The sequence below is a fragment of the Triticum dicoccoides genome, chromosome 1A (genome assembly GCF_002162155.2).
Source record: "Triticum dicoccoides isolate Atlit2015 ecotype Zavitan chromosome 1A, WEW_v2.0, whole genome shotgun sequence".
Classification (NCBI taxonomy): Eukaryota; Viridiplantae; Streptophyta; class Magnoliopsida; order Poales; family Poaceae; genus Triticum; species Triticum dicoccoides.
In genome coordinates this window covers 585,633,569-585,643,845 of record NC_041380.1, presented here as the reverse complement: position 1 = coordinate 585,643,845, position 10,277 = coordinate 585,633,569, and the positions used below count along the sequence as shown (strand labels likewise).

General features: G+C 45.4%; 1 long non-coding RNA gene across 5 annotated transcripts; it reads right to left on the bottom strand.

The window, feature by feature from the left end:
• Nucleotides 1–2,348: 2,348 nt before the first annotated feature.
• LOC119344293 lies at nt 2,349–4,581 on the bottom strand. Of its 5 annotated transcripts, XR_005166691.1 has the most exons (6): nt 4,370–4,581; nt 4,111–4,226; nt 3,472–3,540; nt 2,806–2,847; nt 2,608–2,682; nt 2,349–2,490 (listed from the first exon to the last, which is right to left on the bottom strand). It is a non-coding gene; the product is annotated as an uncharacterized LOC119344293 (long non-coding RNA). The 5 variants fall into 5 exon arrangements; XR_005166588.1 differs by having other exon boundaries at nt 3,472–4,226; XR_005166642.1 differs by having other exon boundaries at nt 3,472–4,226; nt 4,307–4,399.
• Nucleotides 4,582–10,277: the final 5,696 nt, after the last annotated feature.

Here is a 10,277-nt window from a genome sequence, read left to right as displayed (position 1 = left end):
GGATGGTGGCACAAATTTGATGCAATTGTAAGTGAGATTCAATAATGTTGGAAAATATTCGCAAGATGCAATGTAACAAGTAGACCAAGCATATAAGGTACACGGAAACACACACGCAAAAGGAGGGGTTGGGCAACCAAGGATGAGCCAAAATGTGGTTTCCACAAAAATGCTCTTGTTGCACAACACTAGAGAGATGCTAGCACGATTGCATAATAGGCGGATACAAGAACTTGTGCACAACCTACTTAGCAAAAATGCAACGACTTCTATCCCAAGTATGCTCCATGCAAGGTGTTGCTATGATATGATCCAAGATGATCGAGTATGACAATCTTAATGTTGTATGATGCTATGGTTCTTGCTTAAAAGCTCTTTGCTTATCTTTCCTATTTGCTTAAAAGCTTGTTTGGTTATTTGATGTTTGAGCTCTCTTCTCATGCAATGCTTGACGAACCAAGATAGCAATTGTGTATGCGATGATAACTTTGTGACACAAGAGATGATACCAATATATGCAACAATCATGTATGTATGCCATGGGAAGTATGATCACTAATGTGTACAAGTCTCGTTGCTAGCAATACTCAATGGCTAGTCTCGATGGGTAAGCGACACAAAGGAGTAAGGCTATGATGGTTATCAATGTAATGGCAAGAATGATGTATCCAATACCAAGACGAGGTTACAGTTCTCGCTTAAGGTATGGAGTCAAAATGGTAGCACGAATACCAAAGTGTAGTCAATGTGGTCATTATTGATGACGCGTCCGTGGCGAAGACGAGCGGCGGTGATGTTGATGTCGAACCGTACCTAGATAGCCGAAACACAAAAGGATACAATACCGCAACTCAAATTCTCAAAGCAAAATTGGACCAAAATTGTCGGAGACGGTGTTGGTAAGCGGTGGTTGTCTATGGGGTATATAGTGGTGCTATGCGGAAGTGGTGGAGGTACGCAGAAGTATATGTTGGCACCGGAACAAAATTTGGCGAAAATATGGACGGAAAACGGGACGGTGGATGTAGATGTTGCTGCCAGGGGCCGGATGTCTAGGCTGGATGTCCGAGACATCGGATGTCTGGGCTCTAGATCCGGGGACGAATGTGATGAACACCGCATGGGGAGGTCAAATCCGGGGCAAAATTCAGAAGAATTTAAAGATGGAATTTGGGGAAAAGGACGGGAAGCTAAATCCACTCAAAACAAAGCAAATCCACGGATCCAAACCAACAAAATCTCAACACAGCAACAAATCACAAAAAAAATTGGGCTATTTTTGTGGGGCAATTTTTGAATTAGGACGAAAAACAACAAAACAAGGCTAGAAACACAACGGGGAGGCTCCGAAATCGTGATTAACGTGGCTCTAGATACCAAGATGATGTAGGGTAGAACCCTAATCGCCCTATCTTTCATGAAAGGAGCAGAATCCTGCGAAGAACACGAAGAACACAAAGGGGAAAACGAGGGAAACACAAGGGAAAACGAAGAGGAACACTCAAACTAACAAGAACAAGTCACACAAGTGCTAGATCCTCAGATACATAGAACGATACATGGTCCACGGACAACTAAGGACGATGCAAGTAGCACGATCCTCTCCATGAGGAGGTCTTGAGGGGGCCGCCCAAGAGGGGGTCTTGATGTCTTCTCCACAAGGAGGTCTTGAATCCAAAGAGATCTTCTCCGTAGAGGCCGCGGTCTCTCTCTTGGAGTAGATCCGATGTGGATGAGCAATGCTCTATCTCTCAAATGAGCTAAACCAATGCTAACCCTAGAACATAGGATGAGGGGGATTTTATATAGTCTAGGGGGGAGAAGGGATACACGAGCCTTGTCCCTTCACTGTGCGCAGACAAGGGAGGCCGGACGTCCGGGCGTCGGGCCGGATGTCCAGGCTAGGAAGGCCGGATGTCCGGGCTGGCATTGCTGTCTTGTTGCTCTCGGGTTCGGAAGGGTCCGGATTTCCGGGATGGGGGGCCGGTTGTCCGGGAGCTCGGGAGGGTTCGGATTTCTGGGATGGGGGGCCGGATGTCCGGGAGCTCGGGAGGGGCCGGACGTCCGGGATGACGGGGCCGGAAGTCCGAGGCCTGTAGGGGCTCAGCGGCCGGAAGGCTGTGGTAGCTGTAGTCTTCAGCGGCCGGACGTCAGGGCTTGGGGGCCGGATGTCCGGGTCCTGGAGGTGTCTTCTTCTCCTTCCAGCGTTCCTCTTCATCCGTGGACTTGGCGGCTTGTCCGTCTTCACGTGCATCTTCAGGAGGGTCTTCTTGGTACCTAATCATGCACAATGTCTCGGACTTAGGTAGTAGCCATGTCTCGAGAGGATCATATGTAATGTCACTAAGGAGAGAGGTCACCTCGGTCTCGAGAGCTCTAGCTCTAGCTCTAGTCATCGGTCCGCTAGGCACTTGGTGAGACGATGTTAGGTCCATGGGGATGACCTTGGGATGCTCCGCATCAACGTCAAGGTTGAGCGCTTCCTCAGAACTGCTGATACAGAGTTGCAAAATAAAGGATGGAAAATGCCTTATTAGCAACGCATGGATGCCCCCAGTTCATAGAAGGACAATACGCATGGGATGACTTCATAGACATGGTGCTCACCAGAAGGGTTGCTGGTGTTTCCTATATGCTTTGGTCAGCGGAGGAGAAACTAAATTAAGAGAGCATCATCATGTTCTATCTTACCCAAGTGACCAAAAGAAGAAATAATCATTAATTAAGTTGTGTAATATTAATAAATTCATTAGCTTAGAAAGAGTGAAGAACAATATTATTCAATAGAAAGAGCAAAGAAATCACCTCCTTCTGTTCAGTAACACTGCCATGTACACATCATATAACCTGCAGATTTCAACAAAAAATATGGCCTCATAAAAGTTGTAGCATAGTTCTAAAAAGTTGGCTCATGGGATTTTCCCATGTTAATCCATATAGCAAATTTTACACTCTATTTCTTTCTCATGTCTTTTCTTCATGTCCTGTAACTCCACCTAGATAGTTTATATAACAAGTAATTTGCACAAAAAATAGTTCACACCCTCAGATCATCACATTCTAGAGGCAACAACAATTCCGAGCAGTATGACACGCTCTGTTCTACTTAACATGTCATGCATGGATGGTATTCCAACGAGAGCAGTCACATGTGAAGAAGAGTCACACTCAAGCAAGAGGTCATCATGCTGTGTTCTGTTTCTGGCTATTAGTCTCAATGCTTTATGTCTATACTCCAAATTCCAGCTTTCTTGTGTATGCACAAAGGACAACTAATTGGACTCTGCACCTATACACACCAGCTCAAGAACACAATTGCTTGATCTAATTAGTGGGACTTAAAACTTTCGTTTCATCCTCTCTAGGCGAAGCTCCAGACGCATGCCAAAACTATGGTGCTTTGGAAAAATCTGATAATCTACAAAAGAAAAAATGGAAGCATAGCTAAATTCTGGTGTAAACAAATCAAACCTCATGGAAGGCGTTTGACGATAATGCAGACTCTGGTGAAGCATCATGCACTCCACCATTTTATGTTTCCTCCATATATCGTGAATCAAAAAACAACAAATTAGAATATAAAGATGGAAACATCTAACTTTCAGGTTGGTAGTTAATAGATGACATCAATTAATTGTCAGGCTAGGAGTTGATAAAACCAAGTGTTGTTCCTACATAAACTTTGTTAGTTTTTCTAAAACATCTATTTCTTTTAGCAAAAGCATAGCTGCTGACTGAAAGTAAGTTGTACACTCGACCACAAATTTGCAGGATGCAGCAATAGATTTTGGGTCAAGATAACAATGTCAATATTCCTGAAACCTAAGCACAGCAACAAACTTGAGCCATAGGAAATCCAAACCGAATGAGATGCAAGTGCAAACTTTTGGGTAAATATCCACATGCATGCCTAGCAGACATGGTTACGATAGACTCATGAGCTTCCAAGAAAGCATCGTCATTGAGCGGTGGAAGTGTCCTTATTACTGATAGTATGAGACAGAATCCTTAATCCTTATGCTTGTTATAGGGAGCACAAATGAAGGAAATACTTGATTATCAATTTTTCAAATCTTGCAACATATTGTTCATGTTCCTGACAGTGCCTACCAAGGAAAACGAAGACGAACCTGAGCCGGAACAGGCTACAGGTTGGAGTCGGCACAGCGGCAGCCTTCCGCAGCGAGGATGCAGATCCACCACTCTTCTTCGCCTGCCCCATCCGTCTGCCAAGCTAGAAAAAAACTTATCAAGCCGATGACGCGCAAGACGAGGCAAATCTGTCACTCCTCTCCCCTGGACTTACGAGGAGGAAGATGCGGCAGGTCGGGGCGCTGCCATGGAAGGGAAGAGGGGGGAGGATCCAGACCTTGGCAGGCGACGGCATGCCGGACTGCTCGGCCTCCTCGTCCGTCTCTGACCCACGCACTGAGTGAGCAGAACGACGGTGCCCCTCTGCTGTTTCTCCCCACCGCCATCCTCCTCTGCTCCTTGGCAGCGACATTCGACCGGTCCAGAACAACGGCGCCCAATGACGGCTGATGGAGGATGGGGAGGCGTCGTGGGAAGAAAGAGACGAACGACGGCTGATGGAGGATGGGGAGGCGTCGTGGGAAGAAAGAGACGAACGACGGCGGCAACCACGCAATGGGGCTTCGAGAGGAGGAGCAGAGAAGTGGATGGGAGGAGGAGGCGGCGCAGCGAGGAGGGGACGTGGAGGATTGACCCGATTGCGCTAGGTATCTGGGAGAGGATTTGTCTGACTCTTTCTAGGATCTCGTTTCTGGGAGAGGATTGGTCTGCCTCATTCACACAGTTCTCCAGGAAACCCTCCCTCTGCTCGATGGCCCCTTGTAGGCTCATGACCCCACCCGTCATTCTCTTCCAAAGCCGTCACGAAAGTTAAAAGAGGTGGACGGCTGACCAGACGCCATCAGCCAAAAAAACACTGTTGCGCTTCGAGTAAGTCGATCTGGCGGTCAAAATCGTCTCCAAACAGCAAAGCCCCCAGTTGTGCGGGTACTCTAGCGTCATTTATATGTTCGATGTACGCGAGGCTGAGAGCTGGCTTGATAAACGGGCTTCATTTTTTTCCCAATAAATACAAGCCCTAATACTACATGTGTATACCTAGGAGGGCCCCACTGACTTTTGGGGGCCCGGGGCGGCCGCCCCGTTCGCCCCCCTCAGGGCCGGCCCTGCATCCAGAGGCATGGTCGACGCGGATCTGCATCTTCATGACATCCCTGTGGGCCGGCGCGCCGACGAGCTCGGTGCCAACGTCGGCTTCGTCCTTGTCGAACGCCCCCATGTTGCGTGGGTTGCTGTAGTGGTCCACCACCCGCTCGTGGTACCTCCTCCTTGCCGCCACCGCCCCCAGCGCTGCCGCGCCGGAGGAGTCCCGGACGCGCAGCATCATGATCGGCTGATCGCCGAAGGCGCGGCTGGGTTTGTACTCTGTTTCGCTTCTCCTGTGTCACACGGAGGCCAAGGTCGATAAGAGAAGAGGAGAGAACATAATTGCTTGGCCCAGCGCATTTAAATACAGCTCACTCGGGACGATGCGCAGCGTCAAATCAGTACTTCCAAATATCACTTCCACTTTAGAGTTTTCGCTTTTTTCTTAGATCTATTTATTCAGAATGTTTTATTTATAAAACCGTGCATCCAAATCTCGAACCGTTTTCACCTTTGGATTCCTCACATCGAGATCTTCAAAAGTAGATCCCATGTTAATAGCTATTGATGAATCTTTTTTTCCAAAAAAACCGGGTGAAAAAATCGGGCACGAACCACGAGCACGTTTTTTCCTTTGCCGGGAGCCGTTTCCGAGAGGCACAACCGTCCCTTTCGCGAAAGCAAATCCGTACCTCTCGCGGCGCAAAATCGGGCATCTCGCGAAAGAAAAGAAAAGAGAAAATGCGTTTCTTTTTTCCGTTTCCGAGAGGCACGACCATGCCTCTCGCGAAAGTAAAAACCGTGTCTCTGACAGAAGAAAAAAGAAAATAAAACACGTTTTTTCGTTTCTGAAAGGCACGGCCGTGCCACTCGTGGAAGCAAAACCATGCCTCTCACGAAAAAAAAGAAAAACATATTTTTTCATTTTCGAGAGGCATGGCGGCCGCGCCTCTCATGAAAGCAAACCGTGCCTCTCGCGGAAGCAAACCGTGTCTCCAAAGGAAGAGAAAAAAAACACATTTTGAATTTTTTTTTATGAAAAGCTAGAAAAGACCGGTGACAAACCGAGAAGTCGAAAAAGACCAAAAAATATCTAAAAAGCCAAAAACACGTGTATGAAAATAAAAAATAATCTGAAGGGAGCGTCGAGAGCGCGACATGTGGCGGCGGCTGAGAGCGTGCCACCTGGGAGCCTACCCCCAAGTGATCATTGGTAGGCTCCCGAAGGAGCGCTTGCTAACTAGTGGCTCTACGGTGTGCAGCTGGGGCTGCGATGTGTGGCCAATCCTATTTCCCGCCCGCGGGCGCCAAATAGTCGTGGCTTCGCTGAGGAGAGGCTCCGGTTGGGCTGGCCCACATACAGGATCCACATGATGTTTGATCGCCGCTGCTTCCTTCGCTGTTTTCTGCAGGTTTTTTTTCTTCTAGGGTTTTTTGGCTTACGGTTCTGCTTTGTTTGTTCCGTTTTTTATATATGTTTTGATTCTATTTTATTTTTTGTGTAATATATGAAAAGTTCATTGCATATTATAAAATTTTCATCATATATTAAGAACTCTTTTTTTGACCATAAAACAGTAAGGCAAAAGCCTTATTGTAGATCTTTTTCATATAAATAGGAGGAAACATAGTCTTTACAATGGTTGTTGGGGAGACAACCAGGGGAGATTATTGAAAAGTACAAAAAAATTATTAAATGTTATCAATCCAAGATGACATTCCCTCCTTTTGACTAGGTTTGGCTCTTAGCGTAGTCAACTTGAAAGTTTTGATAAATTCATATCTGCAATCATTGATAGAGCATGGGATTCCTTCAAATATCAGTCCATTTCTTTCATTCCATATACTCCGGCATTCAACAATCATAATTTCCATGAAATGGTGTTGGCGATATCTTTGATGGACTTCAATAATCATATCATGAATATTCAGGTCTGTGTTCCATTCAAGACCAATGTTCCACCAAAAACCCTGGCTGAATGGACATGAGAATATTAGATGCATTCTGTCTTCATTATCTTCAGCATCACATAATACACATTGAGTGGAATCAAGATGCATATTTTTCCTGGTCAGGAGGTCACATGTGTTTATTCTATCATGAAGTGGAAGCCAGCAAAAGAATTTATGCTTTGGCAGGCAGCATGATTTCCATATCCATTTGAAGGTTACTTCAGCATCCTCATTCCTCATTAAGAAGTTATAAATTTTCTTGGTCATATTTATACTGCTACCCCATTGGAAATTCCATATATCATGTTCATTGTTGAATCTGATGCTATGTAATTGATCAGCTAGAAGATGAAATTGTTGGTGCGCAGTGATGGACAATGGTAATTGAAATAAGTTGTAGAGGTTTCCAGAATCTTCGGCTGTCCTAATTGAGATATTCTCCTAAAGGCAAAAAGAGTGAAGTTCAGGGTATTTTAATTTCATGACCTCTCCATTCCAGTTATCATCTCAAAGTTTGCAAGAGTTTCCTGCTTTGATCTCACATGTTGTCATCTCTTTAAATAGATCAAACATTTTCATGCAATCTTTCCACAAAAAGGATCCTTTGCTGGGATTTGTGTGTGGAGCTTCATTATTCTGATAGTGTGCCTCCCAAATTAGCTTAACCAAAGGAATATCCATCTTATTGTAAAATTTGTAGAGATGTTTGATAAGTAGGGCTTTGTTCTGCATTCTCAAGTTTAATACTCCAAGTCCTCCTTGATTTTTTCGTTTCCAAATCATATCCCACATGGCAAGGCATTTACCTTTTCTATTAATCTCCTTTCCATACCAGAGAAACTTTCTGCTGGATTTGTCCACATGATCCAATATGGTGTAATGAACTTTTAGAGAGCACATTGAAAAAACGGGCATGGAGGCAACAATAGAGTTAACATATGTGAGCCTGCCAGAGTAATTCATGAATCTAGTCACTCCAGATAGTCTTTTGTCAATTTTGGATATGACAGGGATGAGATCCATAACAGAGGGTTTGGTGGTGCCCATGGGTAAGCCTAGATAAGTGAATGGCAGACTTTCCACCTTAAATCCGAATTAATTTGCAAGTATATTAACCGTTTGCTGATCAATGTTGATGGGAATCATGGATGATTTGCTGTAATTGATGGGTAACGCAGTAATTTCAAAAAATTTCCTACGCACACGCAAGATCATGGTGATGCATAGCAACGAGGGGAGAGTGTGATCTACGTACCCTAGTAGATCGACAACGGAAGCGTTTGGTTGATGTAGTCGTACATCTCCACGGCCCGACCGATCAAGCACCGAAACTACGGCACCTCCGAGTTTTAGCACACGTTCAGCTCGATGACGATCCCCGGACTCCGATCCAGCAAAGTGTCGGGGAAGAGTTCCGTCAGCACGACGGCGTGGTGACGATCTTGATGTACTACTGTCGCAGGGCTTCGCCTAAGCACCGCTACAATATTATCGAGGACTATGGTGGCAGGGGGCGCCGCACACGGCTAAGAATAAGATCACGTGGATCAACTTGTGTCTCTAGGGTGCCCCTTGCCTCAGTATATAAAGGATGGAGGAGGAGGAGGCCGGCCAAGGCAATTGGTGCGGCCAGGATGTGGAGTCCTACTAGGACTCCAAGTCCTAGTAGGAGTCCACCAAGAGGGGAGGAAGGGAGAAGGAAGTAGAGGAGAAGGAAAGGTGGCCGGCCCCCTTTTCCCTAGTCCAATTCGGACCAGAGGGGAGGGGGGTGCAGCAGCCCCTTGGCCCTTTTTCCTCTTCCCACTAAAGCCCATCAAGACCCATTGCTTCTCCCGTAACTACCCGGTACTTCGAAAAATACCTGAATCACTCGGAACCTTTCCGATGTCCGAATATAGTCGTCCAATATATCGATCTTTACGTCTTGACCATTTAGAGACTCCTCGTCATGTCCCCGATCTCATCCGGGACTCCGAACTCCTTCGGTACATCAAAACTCATAAACTCATAATATAACTGTCATTGAAACCTTAAGCGTGCGGACCCTACGGGTTCGAGAACAATGTAGACATGACCGAGACACGTCTCCGGTCAATAACCAATAGCGGGACCTGGATGCCCATATTGGCTCCTACATATTCTACGAAGATCTTTTATCGGTCAGACCGCATAACAACATACGTTGTTCCCTTTGTCATCGGTATGTTACTTGCCCGAGATTCGATCGTCGGTATCCAATACCTAGTTCAATCTCGTTACCGGCAAGTCTCTTTACTCGTTCCGTAATACATCATCTCGCAACTAACTCATTAGTTGCATTGCTTGCAAGGCTTAAGTGATGTGCATTACCGAGAGGGCCCAGAGATACCTCTCCGATGATCGGAGTGACAAATCCTAATCTCGAAATACGCCAACCCAACATGTACCTTTGGAGACACCTGTAGAGCTCCTTTATAATCACCCAGTTACGGTGTGACGTTTGGTAGCACACAAAGTGTTCCTCCGACAAACGGGAGTTGCATAATCTCATAGTCATAGGAACATGTATAAGTCATGAAGAAAGCAATAGCAACATACTAAACGATCGGGTGCTAAGCTAATGGAATGGGTCATGTCAATCAGATCATTCATCTAATGATGTGATCCCGTTAATCAAATAACAACTCTTTGTCCATGGTTGGGAAACATAACCATCTTTGATTAACGAGCTAGTCAAGTAGAGGCATACTAGTGACACTCTGTTTGTCTATGTATTCACACATGTATTATGTTTCCGGTTAATACAATTCTAGCATGAATAATAAACATTTATCATGAAATAATGAAATAAATAATAACTTTATTATTGCCTCTAGGGCATATTTCCTCCAGTCCCCCACTTGCACTAGAGTCAATAATCTAGTTCACATCGTCATGTGATTTAATAGCAATAGTTCACATCACCATGTGATTAACACCCATAGTTCACATCGCCATGTGACCAACACCCAAAGGGTTTACTGGATTCAGTAATCTAGTTCACATCGCTATGTGATTAATACCCAAAGAGTACTAAGGTGTGATCATGTTTTGCTTGTGAGAGAATCTTAGTCAACGGGTCTGCCAAAGTCAGATCCGCATGTATTTTGCAAATTTCTATGTCAACA